The following is a 22,878-nucleotide window of genomic DNA, read 5'->3' as shown; positions in this document are numbered from 1 at the left end:
GTTTCTTAAATGAATGTATAGCTCACATTTATTTCAGTGTTTAATATTAGAAGCGTTTTGGTCTTTATTTAGAAGTTTGATGCTGTTCTTCTGACCAGATATATGCCATGGGAACTTAATTCTTGTTTTTATCTATTAGCCTATGGGAAAATCGGTTTCATTATAGGTTGTTTCACTTAAGGTTGCAGTTTCCAAGAACCTATTGATGACATTAAGTGAGTACTTGCTGTACTTCCATAGATTTCACAGACCTCAATGGCAAGGAAACACAGCACAAGGGCTCATGCCAGGACTTGGAAAGCACAAAGCTGCAGATGCCTTAGCTTCACGGTGAATCTGCCTCTGACCCTAGAGGCCCGCAGACCTGGCTGATAATCAAACTCATCTGCAGGCCCTGTTAGAGAAATACGGACCCCAAGGTCCCACCTCTGGAGATTTTGCTTCGATAGTGAAAAGTGAAGTGGTGCTTATGGAAGCTAAGACGTTTGGGCAAGGTGTGCATGGAGGTGGGAGGGAGGAGGGGACAGATGCAACTTACTGAGCCTTCTAAAATCATTCTCTTCAGAGCTGGTCCTGACACCCTGTGAACTGTCCATCACTTTTTTTTTTTTTTTTTTTTTTTGACAAAGTCTCGCTGTGTGGCCCAGGTTGGAGTGCAATGGCGCAATCTCGGCTCACTGCAACCTCCGCCTCTTGGGTTCCAGCAATTCTCCTGCCTCAGTCTCCCAAGTAGCTGGAACTACAGGTGCATATGCCACCATGCCAGGCTACTTTTCTTGTGTTTTTAGTAGAAACGGGGTTTCACCATGTTGGCCAGGCTAGTCTGGAATTCCTGACCTCAAGTGATCTGCCTGCCTCCGCCTTCCGAAGTGCTGAGATTACAAGCCTGAGCTACCGCGCCCAGCCTGTCCATCATCTTTCAAAGCAAGCTTGTTCAACCTGTGGCCCCCCCGGCCTAATGCAGCCTAGGATGGCTTGAATGTGGCCCAACACAAATTTGTAAACTTCCTTAGATGTTTTCGCGATTTTTTTTCTTTCTTTCTTTTTTTTTTTCTCATCAGCTTTTGTTAGTGACAGTGTATTTTATGTGTGGTCCAAGATAATTCTTCCTCCAATGTGGCCAAGGAAAGCCAAAAAATTGAGCACCCCTGTAAAGTCTCCTGGTATTTCAAGAAATGATGGCCAGGGCCAACTTCTCCAAATTGCTATTGCTGCAATTCCATCACAAACACACACATCCTGCCTCTCCCTTTGCATTCCTATTCTGGTTGGGTTTTTTGTTTGTTTGTTTGCTTTATTTTTTGTTTTGTTTTGTTTTGGTTTTGGTTTTGTTTTGTTTTGTTTGATGGAGTCTTGCTGTGTTGCTCAGGCCGGAGTGCAATGGTGCAACCTCGGCTCACTGCAACCTCTGCTTCCTGGGTTCAAGCAATTCTCTGCCTCAGCCTCCCGAGTAGCTGGAATTATAGGTGTCCGCCACCACACCTGGCTAATTTTTGTATTCTTAGTAGAGACGGGGTTTCACCATCTTGGCCAGGCTGGTCTTGAACTCCTGACCTCGTGATCCACCCGCCTCAGTCTCCCAAAGTGCTGAGATTACAGGTGTGAGCCACTGCGCCCAGCCTTAATGAAAACTTTTTTTCCCCTCGAGATGGAGTCTTGCTCTGTCGCCCAGGCTGAAGTGCAGTGGCATCATCTCCGCTCACTGCAACCTCCGCCTCCTAGGTTCAAGCGATTCTCCTGCCTCAGCTTCCCAAGTAGCTGGGATTATAGGCACACACCACCAAGCCCGACTAATTTTTGTATTCTTAGTAGAGGCGGGGTTTCACCATGTTGGCCAGGATCGTCTCAAACTCTTGACCTCGTGATCCCCCCGCCTCAGCTTCCCTAAGTGCTGGGATTACAGGCATGAGCCACCACGCCCGGCCCTGACTGTTTTTAAGTAAGGGACATGAGTGTGTGTGTGTGTCACACAACACACACACACACACACACACCTGTGTCTTCCTCTAAATTACTACATCAGGGCAAATGTTAAATCAGGAGCTGAACCTGTTTATTGGAATCTGGAGCTGGTCACTTGGAAACTGGGAGTAGTTGGTCTTCTCTTTGTGTTCTAGAACGGAGGCAATTATACTTCCACTCATCTCCCATGCAGACAGTTCAGGTGAGAAATTAAATCAATCCACTCCACCTCGAGTTCATACGAAGCTCCTTAAATCCTAAGCATAGCTTTCCATTTAAAAAATAAGTCTTTATTTCTGCCCAACTGGAGAACAGGCTTATAACTATAAGCCTGAGATATCATTTGAAAAATCAAATACAACTAAATAATATTCTTAAAACAATAGCAACCCTTGTCATTATTATTTATTTATTTACTTTTTGAGACAGAGTCTCGATTTGTCACCCAGGCTAGAGTGCAGTGGCATGATCTCAGCTCACTGCAACCTCCACCTCCCGAGTTCAAGTGATTCTCCTGCTTCAGCCTCTCAAGTAGCTGTGACTGCAGGCGCCCACCACGCCTGGCTAATTTTTTTGTACTTTCAGTCGAGACGGGTTTTCGCCACGTTGACCAGTCTGTTCTCGAACTCCTAACCTCAGGTGATCCACCCGCCTCGGCCTCCCAAAATGCTGGGATTATAGCCTGGCTCCTTGTCATTAAGTCTGTCTCTCTTTTTGACATCTTTGCGCCTAAGTGTACAGGCTTCAGAACAGACTGCCTTTGTCCACATTCTTGTTTTATTCCTTACCATTATGTCCCCCTTGCAAGCTATTTAAGCTCTCTGAGCTTCAGTTACCTGGTCTGTAAAACAGGAGCAGTACATAACTAGCTGATAGGGCTGTTAGGATTGGATGAAACTGTGTTTGTAAAATGCCTAGTGCAACATTTGAAATTTGCTCAACAAATCAGTTAATATTTTCACTATGTTACTATTCGTACTTTCAGAATAAATGAGAAGGACATGCAAATGAGAAAAAGAAAGAGAGCCCAGGGTTGTTAAGGTTGTTAAGCCTTAACAGGACGTTATCAAACACTGCGAATAGGAAGACTGACAAAGATCATTTAGGAAGTAAGTTGATAGTGTTTATCAAAATTTAATCCGTACATATCTAATTTCTAGGAACCTGTTGCAGATGGATCCAAACTAATTTTACTGGGCAACAACTGTGAGGTTCTCTTGATAAAATTCAGCTGACTGCAGTGACTAGAGGTAGATGATACAACCATACAACCTTAACACGAAGAGCCACACACCTCAACTGTGGGCTCCTGATTAGGCCACTTCAAATACTAACTGCCTCTAGGGTGTAGAGATGAAAGATAAACTATCATACACACTACTAATGCTCATGGTAGATATGATCAATTGGGTACCTCTTTCTTTTTTTTCTCTTTCTTTCTTTTTTTTTTTTTTTTTTTAGACACAGTCTCGCTCTGCCGCCCAGGCTGGAGTGCAGTGGTGCGATCTTGGCTCACTACAACCTCCGCCTCCAGGGTTCAAGAGAGTCTCCTGCCTCAGCCTCCCAAGTAGCTGAGATTACAGGTGCGCACCACTGTGCCTGGCTACTTTTTGTATTTGTAGTAGAGGTGGGGTTTCACCATGTTGGCCAGGCTGGTCTCTAACTCCTGACTCAAGTGATCTGCCTGCCTCGGCCTCCCAAAGTGCTGCGATTACAGGCATGAGCCATCATGCCCAGTCAAACTACTCTTTCTAAATATGCCTTTGTCGGGGAGGAAAAAATCATTTTCCTTCTACCCTTTTAGGTTCTCAGCTGAGGCTCTGACAGGTGAACAGGAAAGAAACAACAGAGGTTTATCAACATGTGTATACACATGGGAAAAATTCAGGGATGAGTATCCCAAACAGGCAGCTAGAACTTGGACTTAAATAGCACCTTTTTAAAAAAAACAATAAATTTCAAAGACATAACAAGACAAAGCAGAAAAACTTTGAGTTTCTAGGGCAGCAAATTGTGGACAGGTAAATATATGGAAAGTCAGCACCAGTCAGTAAAATTTGTTTTATGAATCTTCTGATGCTGTCTTTTCACTGATAAGGGTCTAGGATTATCAGCGATTAATTATTGTACAAATTCATATCCTGATTTTAGGCAAATAGGGAAAAGGATGACAGCTTTCCATGTATCTTCTTCTTCTCAGTTGTCTTTAGCTCAAAAGAATCCTTATGCCCAAGTGGCATATTTTGGGGTGGCAAATTCTGCTATCCTTTACCTTCCTGTACTGCACAGTCTAGAAAACTAAAAATTACATTCCCTAGCTTCTCTTGCAGCTGAGATTTGGAGGGAGAATTCAGTCCCACCAAAGTCACATCAGATAATTTCCAAAATATTCCCCCCCCTTTTTTTTTGGATAAAGGCTAAGATGAAGGACGTGCTTAGTGTGAGGTCCAGATGGCCTACTGTTAATAACTGAGGCCCAGGATCTGGCCAGCTTACCTGTCCCCAGGCAGGGCAGCACAGGACTGGCAGTGGCCTTCCCTACTGGGACTGGGGAGTTGGGGCTGAGCTGGTAACATTTAGGGAGGGCCTGTAGAGGCTGAGGAACATCGGTGATTTTTGCAGACAGCTCACTCCCAGGAGGAAGAAAGGGAAACCCTGGGCTGAGCACACCTAGAATTTTTCCCAAATTTGCCTGCCAGGTTAAACTACCTCTTTCCTCTCCCAGCCACTGCAGAAAGTCAGAGAGGCCAGGGTGTTACAACCGCACATAGGAGAGAATCACCAAGGAGGGTGAAAGGGTTTAGTTACATATGTTGGCAGGAAGTCTGGTGAAAAGGGACAAAAAGAACTGTCACAATTTACTGTATATACTCCCGTTTAAAATTAATTTTTATAAAAATCCTGTATTCATGTACAATTTGTATAGTTAAAATAGAAAGAAAAAGAAACCTACCACTTTGGTGTAGGATGGAGTAGCCTACAGCACATCAAAGATCCTGCCAAGAAAAACTGGAAAATCTAGATTACGGTAATTTAAAAAGAAAAAAAAATCTTTTAAATGCATCAGAGGGCTGGGTGAAGCAAAAAGGATTATCCCGTGGGGGGCCCTCATCCTGCCACTGGGCAGAGGAAAAGTCACTTCCTGGGATAGCCCCATCTAAGGCCAGCTTTCCTCTTTTATTCTTCATCACAACAGTCTCAGGGTTTGCGCTGCAATTTGTCATTAAACGTCAACTTCATTGCATTTTTGTCTCTCTGTGTGTGTACTGTAACCTTCATGTGGGCAGGAAGAGTCTGTCCATCTTGTTCATTGTTGCATTATTCCCAGGCCTGGTATACGGTAGATGCTTAGTAAATATGTGTTGGGTTGGATTGGAATGAATGCAATGGAATATGAACAGTGAAAGCTTTCCAACTCAGATTTCCTGGATTCTAAAGGCCCCTTTTCTCCCCGGAGGCTCTGTTCCCTTAAGGCTTTGTCAATAGGGCCAAACCTAAGCTCCTTCTGATAGAATGGCATCCTCTGAGTCCTGCTCTAACACCCCCAGGGCTTGGAAGTGGGTGGGGTTGCGAGCCTTATCCGAAACCCTCTAATCTCCCAGGCCACACCCAAGCTAGCACCTCCAGGCCCTTCTCTCCCTAACCACAGAATGCCTTGCAGCTCTAACAGAAAAAGTGTAAGAACTCCTGTTTTGAGGGCCTACCTGACATCCAGTTTCTGTTTAATTCAACCCGTTTCTCAATCTCTCCAAAGCCCTGCAGGTTCCTCAAGTCCACGTGCTCTCAAACCCTTGCCCCAGATTCTTTTTTTTTTTTTTTTTTGAGACTGAGTCTCGCTCTGTCACCCAGGCTGGAGTACAGTGGCGCGATCTCCGCTCACTGCAAGATCCGCCTCCCGGGTTCGTGCCATTCTCCTGCCTCAGCCTCCCGAGTAGCTGGGACTACAGGCGCCGCCACCTCGCCCGGCTAATTTTTTTTTTTGTATTTTAAGTAGAGACGGGGTTTCACCGTGTTAGCCAGGATGGTCTCGATCTCCTGACCTCGTGATCCGCCCGTCTCAGCCTCCCAAAGTGCTGGGATTACAGGCTTGAGCCACCGCGCCCGGCCTGTCCACCCTCAGTCTTATTGCCAGGCCTCTGGGCCCACCTTCCCCATTCTCACTGAACCCTGGACCAACCAACCCTCTGGGGGTCCCACCCAGGGGGAACCCACACCCCATGAGTGAAGACGGTACAGAGAGAAAAAATCTAAATGGAAGTCTGCAGTTGCTGGGTACTTTAAAAATGTCTTTCTAAGGTCGGGCGTGTTGGCTCATGCCTGTAATCCCAGCACTTTGGGAAGCCAAGGCGGGTGGATCACAAGGTCAGGAGTTCGAGACCAGCCTGGCCAATACGGTGAAACCCTGTATCTATGGAAAATACAAAAATTAGCCCAGAGTGGTGGTGCACGCCTGTTGTCCCAGCAACTCAGGAGGCTGAGGCAGGAGAATCACTTGAACCCAGGAGGTGGAGGTTGCAGTGAGCCAAGATCGTGCCACTGCACTCCAGCCTGGCAACAGAGCGAGACTCTGTTTAAAAAAAAAAAAAAAAAAAAAAAGTCTTTCTAAGTGCAGCTTGACATTCTCGAAACTTTATTCTTGCGCATTTGAAGTATTTTATTTTCCTTTCCAGGTGTAAAAAGCCCAAGACTGAAGCCAGGAAAAATGAATTCTGGTCCTGGTTCTGCTGCTATGTGATATTGGACCATCTGTTTTCTGATGGAAACCTGGCTCATTTGCTTTGGGGGTTGGTCCTCTGATATCCAAGCAGGGACTTTGATTTTCTTGTGAGCACTCAGAGGCTGTCAGGCTCAGGGAAACCTACATACGTGGTCCACATTGAAATGAGGGTCTAAAGCCTTGATGTAAGCACGAAAGCGCGCGGGCAGCATGCAGCCCTATAAGCAGGCATTGATCCTCAATGGGTCAATGGGTTAAGGTTTATCCAGCCCCAGGAGGGCCCAGGTCCCCGCTGGACCAGAGAAACCCCTTTAGGCTTGTGTATTAGCCCTTTTTCACACTGCTGATAAAAACACACCAGAGACTGGGCAATTTACACAAGAAAGACATTGAATGGACTTACAGTTCAACGTGGCTAGGGAGGCCTCACAATCATGGTGGAAGGCGAAAGGCACTTCTTACATGGCGGCAGTGAGAGAGTAGATGAGGAAGAAACGAAAGCGGAAACCCCTTATAAAACCATCAGATCTCATGAGACTTATTCACCACCGTGAGAATGGTATGGGAGAACCGCCCCCATGATTCAATGACCTCCCACCAGGTCCCTCCCACAGCATGTGGGAATTATAGGAGTACAGTTCAATGTGAGATTTGGACAGGGACACAGCCAAACCGTATCAGCTTGTTAGGCCTCTCCAGAAATGGAGAATTTTCTTTTATATCACTTTGGTACTTATAGAGGCTTCCTGTGTGCCAGGTCTGTTCTAAGCACTTTACACCTGATGGCCCATTTCATCCTCGTGACAAACCTATGGAGTAGATATACTTTCCCTGCCAAGAGCTCCAAACTGTGAGGCCTTGGGAAGGTAAGGCATTTACTCAAGGTGAGCACTTCCTACAGTAAGAGGCAATGTGGCTCCAGGGTCCATGTTCTTACCCACAGTGCTGGTGATTTTTCTACAGGCACCAGAAGAGCCTCCTCATTCGCGGTTTGGGTTCCCTGGTCACTTGATCCCTGGTGGACAGTGCTAAATGTGGGCATGCCGCTCACTGTAGTTTAGTCACACCTTAGTCTCATGGTTTGGTTTTTCTGGAGAACCCTAACTAACACAGTACCTACAGGGTGTTCTGTAAATATACATGGTTCATCAATGCATGGATTTGATTTTGGTCTTTTGAGTCTCCTCTGGGCATCAGTCTACAACTCATCTTGGGGGTGGGTTATACCTGCAAATAGTCCATCTCATTAACTACTTTCTTCCTAGTTTCTCAGTGAGTGACATTTTCCTGACCTCTTTTCCAGAATCCAGAAGCAATTTTCCAAAGCCCACTTCCTAAAGGAGGCCCTCACCCACAGCAGTATATATCCAATAGGGGTCTTTCCTTTCCTTGAACCCTTATGAAATCTTTCTAGTCTCTTTTTTTTTTTTTTTTTTTTTGAGACAGGGTTTCACTCTTGCTACCCAGGCTGGAGTGCAATAACGCAATCTCGGCTCACCGCAACCTCCACCTCCCGGGTTCGAGCTATTCTCCTGCCTCAGCCCCCTGAGTAGCTGGGATTACAGGCACGCACCACCACGCCTGGCTAATTTTGTATTTTTAGTAGAGATGGGGTTAGTCAGGCTGGTCTCAAACTGCCGACCTCAGGTGATCCACCTGCCTTGGCCTCCTAAAGTGCTGGGATTACAGGCGTGAGCCACTGCGCCCGGCCAAATCGTTCTAGTCTTTCAAGAGTAAACTGATATACAGCTCTCCAGTTACTTTATTTGTGTCATTTCATTTAATGGTTCGTTTTATTTTATTTTATTTTATTTTATTTTTTGAGACAAGATCTGTCTCTATCACCCAGGCTGGAGTCCAATGGCGCGATCTCAGCTCACTGCAACCTCTGCCTCCCGGGCTCAAGCCATCCTCCCACCTCAGCCTTCTGAACAGCTGGGACTACAGGTACATACCACCACACCCAGCTAATTTTTGTATTTTTTGTAGAGACAGTCTTGCCATCTTACCCAGGCTGGTCTCCAACTCATGAGCTCATATGATTTGCCTGCCTCAGCCTTCCAAACAGCTGGGATTAAAGGCGTGAGCCACCATGGCTGGCCTTCACAGTTCTTTTTAAACCTCAATCTAGAAATGGAAATCTCAAGCAAAAGAGGGCAGATGTTTTTATGTAAGGCCCTCAAAGGAGATAAGGAAGTCCAAGAAATTTTCCAAATGGAGTTGCAAGCAGAGAGAATATGGAGACTTAAAAAGGTGTTGGATCTCAACAGGAGCTGTTATTTGTTTGCAGATTTGCCTGTGATCTTCTTGTGGGCCTAAGTACTCCCCATTGTCACTGCTATAGAGCCGGGACCCAGCCCAGTGCCGGGTCAGAAGGAGCTCTGTTAGTGCTTATGAACTGTGTTAAATTGGAACTTTCAACCAATTCAATACGGTCACAACGGGTTGGCTCCTAGTAAGCTGCTCAATAAGTGTTTCTTCAGGTGACGATGGCAAATGAAAGGCAGTAAGGCCCATTGATTTCAGATCCAGAGTTTGGGACTCAGAACTATATAATCCTGGGGTCAAATCCCAGCTTTGCTTGCTTCTTTCTGCATGCTCTGAGCCTCTCCCCTGTAGAGAACCTATTTCACAGTATTGCTATGAAAATGACATGAGATCATGCATGTGAAATTTATCATAGTATTGCTCATAATACTACCTTGGGCTGGGAACTATTCCCAGGCTTTCTCATTTAATCCTCTTGCAATTCAAAGAAGAAGGCACTCTTAACTGCCCCACTTCTTACAGATTAAGAAGTTGAGGAACAAGGGCCGGAGTGGCATCTCCAAGGTCACAAAGCTAAGAGTGGGTATAGAACGCAGGTGCAGTGGCTGGTCTTTTTATTTTTATTTTTATTTATTTATTTTTTTATTATACTTTAAGTTCTAGGGTACCGTTAAGGGAGAGCTACGAAGTCCCACATGTGGGCAGTAAGTACTCAGTAAAAGTACACTGTTGCTGTTACTGCTGCTGCCGTTATGCTGGACAGCCGGGGAAAGTGAGGGGCAGAGAACTTGGGTCCCCATAGCTACTCCATAACAGGGCCAGAACCACGGGTGGCTCCAACATTCAGACCTGGGGCACCAAGCCTCGTTGCTTGTTTCTTAACTGCTTTCTCCAAGGCCTGCCCTGGGCAGCCACACCCAGAGTTCTCACCACACCCTGGAGCTCTTGCCACCCAGAAGTTCTCGCCACACCCTGCCTGCTCCCGGAAGGTAACAGGGCCATTGAAGAAGGGCTGCATTGTTGTGGCCTTGGCCGCGGCCCTGAAGGCCAGGAGGACAAACACGTTGTCTTCTAAGTACTGCAAATCAATATACAGTAAAAGTCAGAATAAAGGCCCTCTTGAACTTCAACTGACCTCAACTCCAACGACTGGCCCTGAGGACAAATACCCAGGAACCTGATTCCAGGAGAGAATACCTCTGCATGGCATCCAGTTGCTACCTGGCAGGAGGGTGTTTGCTTTGGGGGAGGTGGGGGCAGGGGTATCAAGTTCTCCTGGGGAAGACAGGAAGTTTGCCAGCGCCACCCAGAGCAGAAAAAAAGTGTGACGGTATCAATAAAGATAACAATAGCAAGAGATTTCCTTTTTTCCTCAGAGTCCTGGCCTGCATGAATAGGTGAAATCACAACAGCTAAGATTCAGTTAGTGCTTACTGCGTGGGCCACATGCTGCGCTTAGAACCACATGCATTGGTTCGTTGAATGCGCTTACCAACCCTATGGCATGGATTTTATTATTTTCATTTTTCAGGTGAGAAAATCATGGTACAGAGAAAAGTAAATTGCCTCCCCAGGGACTGCTCAGCCGCCAGGAAGCAGAACTAGAGTCTGAACCCAAGCGATCTTCTATGGCCCTTCCCTGCAAGCTGGCAGTGGGGTATTTCTCTTTATGGTCCCTCTCATTTAATTTTGAATCAGATGTCTTATGCCAAAGTATATACAGAAAGGGCACCACTTTGGAAGGTATACTATAACAAAATACCATAAACTGGCTGTTTTGTTTGTTTTTTGACCGAGTCTCACTCTGTTGCCCAGGCTGGAGTGCAGTAGCACAATCTCAGCTCACTGCAAGCTCCACCTCCTGGGCTCACGCCATTCTCCTGCCTCAGCCTCCCAAGTAGCTGGGACTACAGGCACCGGCCAACACGCCCAGCTAATTTTCTGTATTTTTTTTTTTTTTTAGTAGAGACGGAGTTTCACCATGTTAGCCAGGATGGTCTCCATCTTCTGACCTCATGATCTGCCCGCCTCAGCCTCCCAAAGTGCTGGGATTACAGGCGTGAGTCACCTCACCCAGCCAACTGGGTGTCTTATAAACCACAGAAATTCATTTCTCACCGTTCCGGAGGCTGGAACTCCAAGATCAAAGCACAGGCAGAGCTGGCATCTGGCAAGGTTCTGCCCTCTAGTTCATAGATTGTGCCTTCTCACTGTGTCCTCCCAAGGTGGACGGGGTGGGAGGTCTCTCTTGGGCATCTTTCATAAGGGTACGCCTCCCATTCAGGAGGCCTCTGCCTTCATGACCTAATCACCTCCCAAAGACCCAGCTCCTAATACCATCACCTTAGGGGGTAGGATTTCAGCATATGGATTTTAGGGAAACACAAACATTCAGACCATAGCAGAGGGGCTAAGAGACCCCTGAAGCCTGCTAGGGCTCCTGAGAGCAGCTGACAAATGTATAGGATTTTGAAGAAACTTTTCAAGTCCCAGGGCAACCAACTTTGTTCCTGCTCTGAGTCTGAGAGGTCCCCATTAAGTTAGCCCTCTCATTCAGTCTTTTTTTTTTTTTCCCCCTTAAATTTTGAGACAGGATCTCACTCTGTGACCTAGGCTAGAGTGCAATGGCACAACCACAGCTCACTGAAGCCTCCACATCCCAGACTCAAGGGATCCTCCCACCTCAGCCTCCCCAGTAGCTGGGACTACAGGTACGCGCCACCGTGCTTGGCTAATTTTTGTATGTTTTTGTAGTGATAGGGTTTTGCCATGTAGCCCAGGCTGGTCTGGAACTGCTGGGCTCAAGTGGTCCACCCGCCCTGACTTCCCAAAATGCTGCCACTACAGGCCTGAGCCCCTAACTCAGTCTTTACTGCAGAGCATTAAAAGGGTGGAAGGAGCGCTTCACTGAGCCGTTCTCCTCCCCCCACCACCACGAGAGGTACAAATTCTACCAAACCTCGTCTCCTGGCCTCTCTGCCTCTGGTGCAGGTTGAGGTTTGGCCTTCAGGGACTGCTTCTGTGAGCTAGTTTCTTGCAAAGGATGTGACAAACGTCACTAGAGAGGACACACCTCAGCACGTGTTCCAAAGGGCTAATGTGGTGAGTTCAGCACTGGCCCCATCAGCATGCAAACCATGTGAGAGGACTCATGCATGGGAGGCCACCCATGAGCAGGGCTATTTTAATAGAATGTCTTCGGGATGTGTTAAGAAAAACCCCGGCTTGGAGTGTTTGTGGTTCATCTGGAACCAGGCAGTGCTGTTGTAAGTTTGGGGCCTATAGGGGCTTCTTGGGTTTCTGCTTATTGATACCCATTTCAGGTCCTCCAAGAACAGTCCTGAATCATTCCCTTGGCTATGTCCATGTACCGCATCATTCCTTTGAGTAGTACACTGTAAATACTTAAAGAATGCTGGAGAAAGTTTTGAGATCAGAGCCTTTCCCACAAAAGTCAGGAGTTCCAGCTCTCAATAAGCGGAGGTATCTGTGGTTAGAGGGAGCCCAGAAAATGTGGGCTATGTGCGCCCCCTGCTGGAGAGGGAGGCCCAGGCACGTGGGGCTTCTAGTTCAGGGCCCGGGTCCTCTTGAGGGTTCTCGGAGCACCTCCTCCCGGCTCAAACGGCTCCTCTTCCTGTCCTTTCAGGACTGCCTTGCGTGAGAGCAGGGCTGCTAAGGGTAACGTGGCAATCTAGAACCAGATTGCCGGGGTTCAAATCCTGCTTCTGCAACTGCTGTGTAACTTTCGGCAGGTCATTAAACCTCTCTGTGCTTCACCTTCCTCATCTGTAAAGTTGGGATGATCGTATTGGAGCCTCCCTCACGGAGTACTTATGAGACATAAACGAGATAACATCTCAAACACTGAGGCACAAACGAGGCAACATGTCAAAACACTTAGAATAGTGCCTGGCACACGGGGAGTGTTATGTGTTAATTAAATATTGATTATTGCTATTATTAATATCATCATCATAATTCTCCTGGTTATTAATAAAATATAAGAGAAAGTTTCTCTCCTCTCTCTCGACCCAAAGGGCCACTTTCACGGGCATCAGAAATTCTAACAATCCCAGAGCTAGGATTACAGGCATGAGCCACAGCACTAGGCTCATTATTCTAGATACTAAGAGAAGGGAAGAAACTGCTAACACTATTCCAATAAAAACATCTTCCTCAAAGAAAAAGGGTAAGCGGCCGGGCGCAGTGGCTCACGCCTGTAATCCCAGCACTTTGGGAGGCCGACGCGGGCGGATCACGAGGTCAGGAGATCGAGACCATCCTGGCTAACACGGTGAAACCGCATCTCTACTAAAAATACAAAAACTTAGCCTGGCATGGTGGCGGGCGCCTGTAGTCCCAGCTACTCGGGAGGCTGAGGAGGGAAAATGGCGTGAACTGAGGAGGCGGAGCTTGCAGTGAGCTGAGATCGCACCACTGCACTCCAGCCTGGGCGACAGAGCCAGACTCTGTCTCAAAAAAAAGAAGAAAGAAAAAAGGTAAGACAAGCCCAGTGGCCATGCCTGTAATCCTGGCACTTTAGGAGGCTAAGGTGGGAGATCACTTGAGGCCGGAAGTTTGAGACAAGTCTGGGCAACCTAGCAAGACTCCCTCTCTACAAAAAAATTTAAAAATTGACATATGCCTGTGGTCCCCGCTACTCGGGAGGCTGAGGTGTGAAGATCATTTGAACTCATGAGTTTGAGGCTACAGTGAGCTGTGATTACACCACTGCACTGCACCTTGGGCAACAGAGTGGAACACTGTCAATAAATAAATACATTTTAATTAAAAAGAAAAGGAAAAACGATAGAATAACTTTCACATCAGCCAGGCACTTCCACAGTTTGTTGGGCTTGTTGGTTGTCTCTGATAGCAAAATAATCTATAGACTGCCTTTTATTTCTGCTTTGGGGAAAATTTAATAAAGGTTGATTTCTGAGGTAGGTAGCAATACGTAACCTCAATTTAACAATTTGTTTTCTTGAAAATTTGAAGATTATACATATGTCTGTTCACATGTATGCATATGCCTTACGTATACACACACATATGTGTATTTGTGCAAACAGGTATACATCTATATTCCATTTTAGGCATTTGGCATATACTTACAAAGATACATAAACATATATATTGTGAGCATGTTTAAGACTTTATAGGCCAGGCTGCTAGCTCACATCTGTAATCTCAGCAGTTTGGGAGGCCGAGGCAGGTGGATCCTTGGGAGATCAGGTTTGGAGACCAGCCTGTGCAACATGAGCAAACCCGTCATCTACTAAAACACAAGAATTTGGGCTTGAACGTGGTGGCGTTAACACCTGGGTCAGGCTGTTGTTGCAGAGAGCTGGAGACACGGAAGGAGATTGCTTGAACTTGGGAGTTGGAGGTTGCAGTGAGCCAAAGATTACCGCTGTTATGCAGGACTGAATGACAGAGCAAGACTCTGGAAAAAAAAAAAAAAGATTATATAAATACACGCTATGTCCTGAATGGCATTTTGATGAATGTTTGTATGCTACCAAATGGAACAAAGTAAATAGTTGTACAGGAAGAAAAGAACCTACAATGAAAAATCACTCTTCCTCAGGATCCAGGGGATGTCTTCAAAAATTTTTAAAGATCTGTTTTCTCATTCTGGCTTTCAAAAAAAAAGAAAGGAAGTAATAAGTAAGTAATAAATAAGTAAGTCATTAAATAAGAATAAATGCTCCAATGAAGTAAATGAATGTAGTAATAAATGAAGTAGGTAAATAATAAATAAAATAAATATCTATGAAGTAAGTAATGAAATAGTAAAATGGCAATAATTAGAATAAATGGAAGTAGTAGTAAAGTAGTAATAAATTCTGGTAGTGCATTTTGAAGCTGGAACATAGAAAGTAAAATAAACCAAAAATGAAGTAAGAAATAGTAATAAGTAGCAATGAAATGATGAATATAAATGAGTAAAACAAATGATAAGTAAAAATGAAATAAATGAAATGGGAGACTAGTAAGTAAATGAAATAAAAATGCTGAAATGAAGTAAGTAAAATATAAAATGATAAATGAAATGATAAAATTCATAGTAATAGAATGAATACTAAATGGTAGTAAATATGGTCGAGATAAAATGAAAATAAAGTAAATGAAATCATGTAAATGAAATAAGTAAGTAATATTAAAAGTAAATGAAGTAATAATAAATACACAAAAAAGTAAATAAAATGAAAAGAATTAAACAATGCATCCCATGTCTTTGTGCATATAAGCCAATAAATAAATGAAATGAAAATAAAAATATAATATAAGTAATAAGTAAATAGTAGAATAAAAATAATAAATAAATATAAATGAAGTAATAAATAAATAGAAAGTAAACAATATGGAGAAATGAAAATAAAATAAAATGCATAATGTCATCAGTATGAATGAAGTGGTGGAGAGTGGAGTAGCCAGTGACTAGAGTGGAGTGAGTGGTAGTAGGAGTGGGCGGAGGTGGCAGTGGTGAGGTGGTGGTAATGGTGGTATTACTGGTGGCAGTGGTGGTGGTGATGGTTAATGAGGATGGTGGTGGTGGACGGTGGAGTGCGTGGTTGGTGAGTGGTGATTGGAGATGGTGGTGGGGTGGTGAGCTGGTGGTGGTTAACGGATATGGTGGTTGATTGATTGGGTGGTGATTCGGTGGATGGGTGGTAATGGAGAATTGGATGGTGGTGGTGGCGTTCGGTGAAGTATGATGAATGGGTGGTGTTATTAAGTGAAATCAAATTGGTCGTGCGTCGGCATAAATAAATAGTAAATAAATAGTATAAAATTCGTTAAAAGTAAATAAAATAGAAAATGTAATGGTGACATTATTTGGTACAGGCCAAAGTGAATAAATAATAAATGAAGTAGTCATTAAATGGTAATGGTAATAAAGTAGTAGTGAAATTGCTTTAAATCACTGCTTGAGTATATTAAGTAGTAAAATGGTAAGTATTAAGTAGTAAAAATAAATAAGTAAATAAATATTAATAATAAATAAAATAATAAAATAAATAATAAATGTAATAAAATAATAAATGAAATAGTAAGTAAAATATATAAATAATAAAATTACTAAGTAAAAGTAAGTAGTAAAATAATAATATTGAAAATATTAGTACAGTGCAGTAAATAGATCTAAATGGCAATAAGTAATAATAATTTATGCTTAATAAATAATGAAATCTATAAATGGAATTATGAAATGAAAATGAAAAGAAATAATGAAAGTGAGTAAGTGGAGTGGTGATGTGAGGTACGATAGTAGATGAGCAGTGAGTGAAGTGATGGTGATAGTAATTGGTGCTAAGGTAGTGAATAGTAATTAGAGAGAACACTAGTGAGTGAATTTAATTTAGTGCTGAAATGAGTGAGTGATAATTGGTACTGGACGTTGAATTCGGGGTGGTTCTGCATGAGTAGGTCAGTGAAAGGTGAGTGATCATGGTTGTGAGGTGAGTGACGAGTGGTATTAGTGAGTGGAAACAGTGAGTGGTGAGGTGATGGTGATGGTGAGTGGTTATGGTAGATTTATGGTAGAAATGGTGGATGAGCCCACTGAAGGTGAGTGAGTGGTGATGAAAGATTTTTGGTGGCGTGATAGTGAGTGGGTTATGGTGGTGTGGTGGCTGTTGGTGGGCGAGTGGAGATGAGTGGTGATTTGAAAGGTAGTGTGGGATTAGTTTGGAATTAGTGATGAGTGGGTTAGTATAGTGGTGATGAGTGGTGGCGGTGAAAGCAGTGGTAGCGATGATGGTTGAGGGTGGCGTGATAATTGAAGATGCTGATGGTGGTGGCACGGTGGGTGAAGTTGGTGGTGGTGGAGATGGTTGCTGATTTAGCGGTGGTGATGGTGGAGCTGGTATTGGAAGTGGTGGTAGTGATGGTGGGGTGGTTGTGATGGTTAAAGGTGATTAATTGAGTAAGATACTAGTGGTGTGATGGTTTGTGGAACGTAGTGATGAGTAGTGGTACTGAATTGGTGGTAATTAGTTGTAGCAGTAGGTAGGTACTGGTGGTGGTGGTGGTGATGGTGCTGGTGGTGATGGTGGTTGTGATGATGATAGTACTGGTGGTGGTGAAGGGTGGGTGAGTGAATGAGTAGTGGGAGTGCTGAGTGAGGAACGGTGTTAGAGGTGGTGGTGGTGATGGTGGTTGAGCTAGTGGTGATGGTGGTGGTGGCAATGGTGCTGGGCAGGTGGGGAGTGGCAGTGGTGGTGGTACTGGTGGTGGTGGCAGTGGTGGTGGTGGTAGAGGTGGCAGTGGTGGTGATGGTGATGATTGTACTGGTGGTGTTGGTGGTGGAGCTGGTGGTGATGGTAGTGGCGGTGGTGGTGATGGTGGTGGCAGCAGTGGTGATGGATGAAGGTGAGTAGAGGTGCTTGAGTGATGGTGGTGGGAGGTGGTGGTTGTTTGTGGTTGGTGGGGTGGTGGTACTGGTGGTGGTGATGGTGGTAGATGTGGTGGTAGTGGTGGTATATCTTCATGATGCAGCAGGCTGGTGAGGGACCAAAAAGTTGAAGTTCAAAAAGAGTGCTTGTTAGTTTGTGGTAGAACCAGTTTTGCCATTCTTTTGCCAGGAAAAACTTGTGCTTGGCATCACTACTTGTGGCCTTATATTTCAGTCTGGACTAGGTGCCTCTCTGAGCCTCCATAGCACCCACTATACGCCACCTCCTCACTCACTGCACAAAAGTGGCGTCTGTAAGCTCTGTCCTGCCTCGGTAGGCCAGGCTTTTCGATGGGAGTGAGGAGAGTTTTTCCTTTTCACATCTGCATCTCTAGCTCTCAGCACATTGCCTGGCACAGAGTTGGCACGCTGTAAATAGTTGTTGCATGGATGAATGGATAAGCAGACAGGTGGACACATGCATGCATGAATGAACAAATGAATAAGTGTATAAATGAATAAAAGAGAATCAGAGGGCTACAAGCCTGGAATTAGGAATTATTCCTACCTGAGGGGTTCCAGAGAGTAAGAGCTAGAACTGGGGATTTACCATCTGCTGGGGTTTGCCTCCTGGTAGAATGATGGATCAGTGGCAATGGCATTTTACCATAGCCCAAGGACATAAAGCGTCCCGATTCAGGAAGCCTCTTTTCTGAGACTGAAGAATCTCCTAGCTGAGAATATATTTCTCCAAAGCAGCCCTAGCCATATGGGAAGTCATTCTGGATGAAGTCACCCTATGATAGTTGAAAAACACAATACGGTCAACACCTACTCTGCGATGACAGCATGCATCTTCCCTCTAGCGTTCAAAGCTTACTTTGGCCTTGTGAAGTAGGCATGATTATTCTATAAAGAAGAAGACTGCACCCAAAGATGCAGAGTGGCTGGCTAGTAAGTACAGAGTCAGAATTCAAACCAGCTCTGTTGGCTTCAGTATCCCCTGTGGCTACTTGGGAAAGCAAGATTGATGAAAAAAGGAAGAAATTCTGTTGGTTAGAGGAACACACGCTGCTGTAGCAAACTCTGAAATTTGTAATTGTTACAACAATAGACGTGTATTTCTCTCTCACGTAAAGTCTCAAATGGGATTCCTGGTGAGCAGATGGGCCTTCTCCAAGAAGAGATTCAGGAATCTGTGCTCCCTCCATCCTGCAGTACCATCAACTTCAACACGTGACTTCACGTTGCCACGCCCATCTGCTTCGAGCTGGCAGCAGGGAAAAGTGTGGGAGAATGGGAGGTTTTATGGAGCAGATATAAAGGCGGCACACGTCACTTCTAATCACCCTTTGGCTAGAACTCAATTACTTGGCCAGTGCTTACCAGCGATGTAACTTCAACAGAGGCTGCAAAATACAATGCAGCTCTGTGCCAGGAAAAAGGAGGCAATGAGTTTGGTGAAGCTAGGCAGTCTCCACCACAACTCATACCCAACAATCGGGGACAGCAATGAGATTCCAGTACAGCAAAAGCCCAGCTCAGTCCTCCACTCAGGTACAGTAGCCCTGTAGACAAGCTTGCAGGAAATCAAACTTTGAAGCTCTATCTTGGGCTACACACGTGCCCAAAGCCCTGTTTATTTTATCCCCTTCATTGGGGAACTGTTCCTCTCGAACTTCAGTAATGCCAATCCTAGTATCCCTAGACCCCTAGCTAGAGGTAAGCATATGACTCAGGTTTAAGGGTTGGCATTCAGGGGTTGGTTTAGGGAAGGTCATGTGATCCTAGAAGAGCCTGTTGGCATGCTTCCCTAACCAATCAAAAAGGCTTTGCTCTTAATTTTCTGGTTACAGGGTTGCAAGAATGGAAGTGAGGAGTGGTCTGACATCATGCCTGCACCCTCAATGAAGAAAGCCAGAAGAAAGAAGGCAGCATGCAGAAAAGAGCAGAGAAAGAAAGAGAGAGAAATGACAGCGTTCAAGTCCCTGGCTCTTTGGCTACTCCTCTCCTGCCTTTTTCTTTTCTTTTCTTTTCTTTTTTTCTTTTCTTTTCTTTCTTTCTTTCTTTCTTTTTTTTTTTTTGACAGAGTCTCCCTCTGTGCCCAGGCTAGAGTGTAGTGGCGCAGTCTCGGTTCACTGAAACCTCCACCTCTGGGGTTCAAGCGATTCTCCTGCCTCAGCCTCCCGAGTAGCTGGGACTACAGGTGCACACCACCACGTCCAGCTAATTTTTGTACTTTTAGTAGAGACAGGATTTCATCATGTTGGCCAGGCTGGTCTCGAATTCCTGACCTCAAGTGACCCGCCCACCTCAGCCTCCCAAAGTGCTGAGATTACAGGTGGGAGCCACCACACCAGGCCACCCCTGCCATTTCTGTGGTTTGATTGTGTAACCCGATATATTCCCTCTTTGCTTAATCTAGTTCCAATTGAGTCGCTTGCAATCCTAAGATTTTTGCATTAACACATCCAACATGCCAGACACCAAGAGAGATTCTAGCAGGTAGATGGGCTTCGACAACAAATCAATATCAACTCCCACAATGCTTTTGTCCAGTGTTAGCTCTGCTCACCTGTATTCTCTCTCTCTCTCTCTTTCACACACACACAAATCCTCTTGCACACTGGGTGTCCTCCCTAAATGATACATTGAAATTCTAACTCCCAGTAACTCAGAATGTGATCTTCTTTGGAAACAGGCCCATTACAAAGGTCATCACGTTGAAACAAAGTCATTATGGTAGACTTAATCTGGTGTGACTTACAAAAGAGAGAAATTCAGACACAGACCTGCACACACAGAGGGAAGATAAAGTGATGAGACATCATCAGGAAAATGGACAATGCCACGTGAAGATGAAGGCAGAGATTAGGATAATGTGTGTACAAGCCAAGGAGCGCCAAAAATTGCCAACAAATCACTGGAAGCTAGGGGAGAGGGTTGGAACAGAGACTCCCTCTCAGCCAACAGAAGGAACCAATCCTGCTGACACCACGATCTCAGACTTCTAAGCCTCTGAATTTAATAAAATCAATGTTTATTTGCCATTCAATCTGTGGTTCTTTGTTACAGCAACCCTAAGAAACTAATACATATACTTACTTTATTGTCAGATAACTGGGGGACTTTGCCAGTGCTATCTGTTCTAGGAGGAAAAGCAGTAGGTATTTGTCTTTGTAAGCTCTCTGGAAAGGCCTTGAGAAAATTCATTTCTCTTGTCATACTATATATGTACAGGTATGTGTATAGGTATGTGTATGTACATAAACATTGTGTGGGAAAATAAATAGAAAATTAAGACAATCTAGTGTACAGATGGTGTGTGTGTGTGTGTGTGTGTGTGTGTGTGTTTTGGACATCGGGAAGAAGGTTTCCATAATAATGATAATACTAATCTCCATCTATAATTATCTGCTTTATGTCAGATATTATTCTTTGTAAATTATTTTTTTCTTTTTTCTTTTACAAGATCCTACAGCTAGCATGTTGGATATTATTCTTGGACATAATAGAGACATGATTTCATTTAATTCCAATAAGGAGGAGTGTGTCTTGATTTGAAGTCAGTTCACACCTGAGTTCGAATCTCAGTTCTGCTGTTTACTAGCTATCTGGCCTGAGTCAGATTACTTAACTTCCATGAGCCTTATTTTCTCTATGGACTAAAAATTTCTATTCCATGGAATTTCAGTAAAATTAATGCAATGATATATATAAATTGGGTGGCCTATAGGAAGCCCCCTAATAAATGTTTGATAGTATTATTCATCTTCAGAATCACCCTCTATGACAGGCATTTATAATTCCCATTTCTCAAATGAGGAAATGAAGTCCCACCCAGCTAGTAAGTGACAAAGAACTGAATTAGATGCAGATCTCCCTGGTAGCTCCAAAGCCAAGGTCTCTCTCCTACGCAATCCTCCTTGACAAGGAAAAGATGGAAAGGGCAATAATTTGTCAGTACAACACAGTCATGTTTTAGGTGAATTTGAGTTACATGTATTTGAAGTTGTGTAATACGGAACATTCATAAGGTCTCATTTTGTGCTCAAAATGAGAAATGGTGCAAATCCCCTGAATTAAAATAAAATCAAGAATTGCTCATGTCAAAACTGCTCAGACAAGTGAATTGTGAACTGTGCCACTTCAGTTCTAAAACAGAAATCCTCTCTTCCTTTTGCAGATATCTCCTAGACTACGCTGCTGTTCACACAGCTCAGAACTCCAAGTGATTTTGGTGACAATCGAAATGTGATTTTGTTAACATCCTATGGCCATGTCATGTGAGCATTCATAACGTGATGGCACATTAAAGCACCAGGAGCAGTGCATTTATTCTGCACTTTAGATGTCATAAAGAGGCTCTGCAGAAGACCAGACAGCCATTATGATATTATATGCTTATCATTCAGCAGATTGATTTCTGCAAAATATCAGAGATCATGCCGAAGAAATGAAAAGCACCATTAAAAAGCAATTATGTACCAACTGGTGTAGATTTATGTGCACTGGAAATCTGCTCTTTCATACTTTAAATGTATTAATGTGGGAAAAATTGCTTTGAGTTACATAAGTTTTGGCTAATGCAGTCTTCAGGAATGTATCCTTTGTATAAAATAAACTCATCCTAAAGATATTATCATTTACTTCTAGGAACTAAAATACCCAATGCATTTGGTAACTAAATTGCTCATGATAATTTATAAATTGAAAGTTTGATTTATATACATCAGTCTCTAAGGAGCTTATCATGCGTAACCTCTGGGGACACTGAGGAAAATGAATTTTTCCAGTTTGTAAGCCTAGGGCCTGCCTTTGTACTGTGACAACTTAGCATGCACTGGCATGTCGCATATCTGGGTGGACCTCAGTTTTCTCTTTCCATGTTGACCTAACCTGGACAAGAGCCAAGGCTTTCCGAGAGGCAAGTAGAAGATGTACGGTGGTGTGCACTATACAGTTAGTAATAGGAGCTACCACTTATTGGGTGTCTTTTTTGTGTGTGTGTATCAGACATGATTCTAAGTACTTTATGTATATTATTTTATTGACCTAAAAATCTATGTGCATGAACAAATGAATAATTGAAAGCACAGGAATGTTGACTAACTTGTCCAGATTATTAATTAGGATGTGGCAGAGATGATTGTTCTAATATCTCCGCTTTACTTTTAAATATTTCCATATATACTGTGGGATATCATATGTATTACTTTCATTAAGCCACAACCCAGGTGGTCAATTCTTTTTTTTATTTTTCATATTTAGAGACAGGGTCTCACTATGTTGCCCAGACTGCCCTGGAGCTCCTGGGCTCAAGTGATCCTCCTGCCTCATCCTCCCAAGTAACTGTGATTACAGGCAAATGCCACTGCGCCATGCCCAGGTAGTCTATCCTTTTTTTTTTTTTTTTTTTTTTTGAGACGGAGTCTCGCTCTATCGCGGTGATCCAGGTGGTCAATTCTAAGCAAGAATTCTAACCCAGGTGGTCATGGGGCGATCGACCCAGGAAGTCTGTGCCCAAGCA

The 22,878-nt window shown here is 44.1% G+C and overlaps 1 long non-coding RNA gene across 3 annotated transcripts; it reads left to right on the top strand.

Moving 5' to 3' along the window:
• Positions 1–2,116: 2,116 nt before the first annotated feature.
• LOC103884325 lies at positions 2,117–21,668 on the top strand. Of its 3 annotated transcripts, none has more exons than XR_002522011.2 (4): positions 2,117–2,164; positions 2,948–3,071; positions 7,437–7,545; positions 21,535–21,668. It is a non-coding gene; the product is annotated as an uncharacterized LOC103884325 (long non-coding RNA). The 3 variants fall into 3 exon arrangements; XR_002522010.2 differs by lacking the exon at positions 21,535–21,668 and adding an exon at positions 8,529–8,540; XR_002522009.2 differs by lacking the exon at positions 7,437–7,545.
• The last annotated feature ends 1,210 nt before the right edge of the window (positions 21,669–22,878 follow it).

Source organism: Papio anubis, chromosome 3 (assembly GCF_008728515.1).
Source record: "Papio anubis isolate 15944 chromosome 3, Panubis1.0, whole genome shotgun sequence".
Lineage (NCBI taxonomy): Eukaryota > Metazoa > Chordata > Mammalia > Primates > Cercopithecidae > Papio > Papio anubis.
This window is presented reverse-complemented; position numbering and strand designations above follow the sequence as displayed.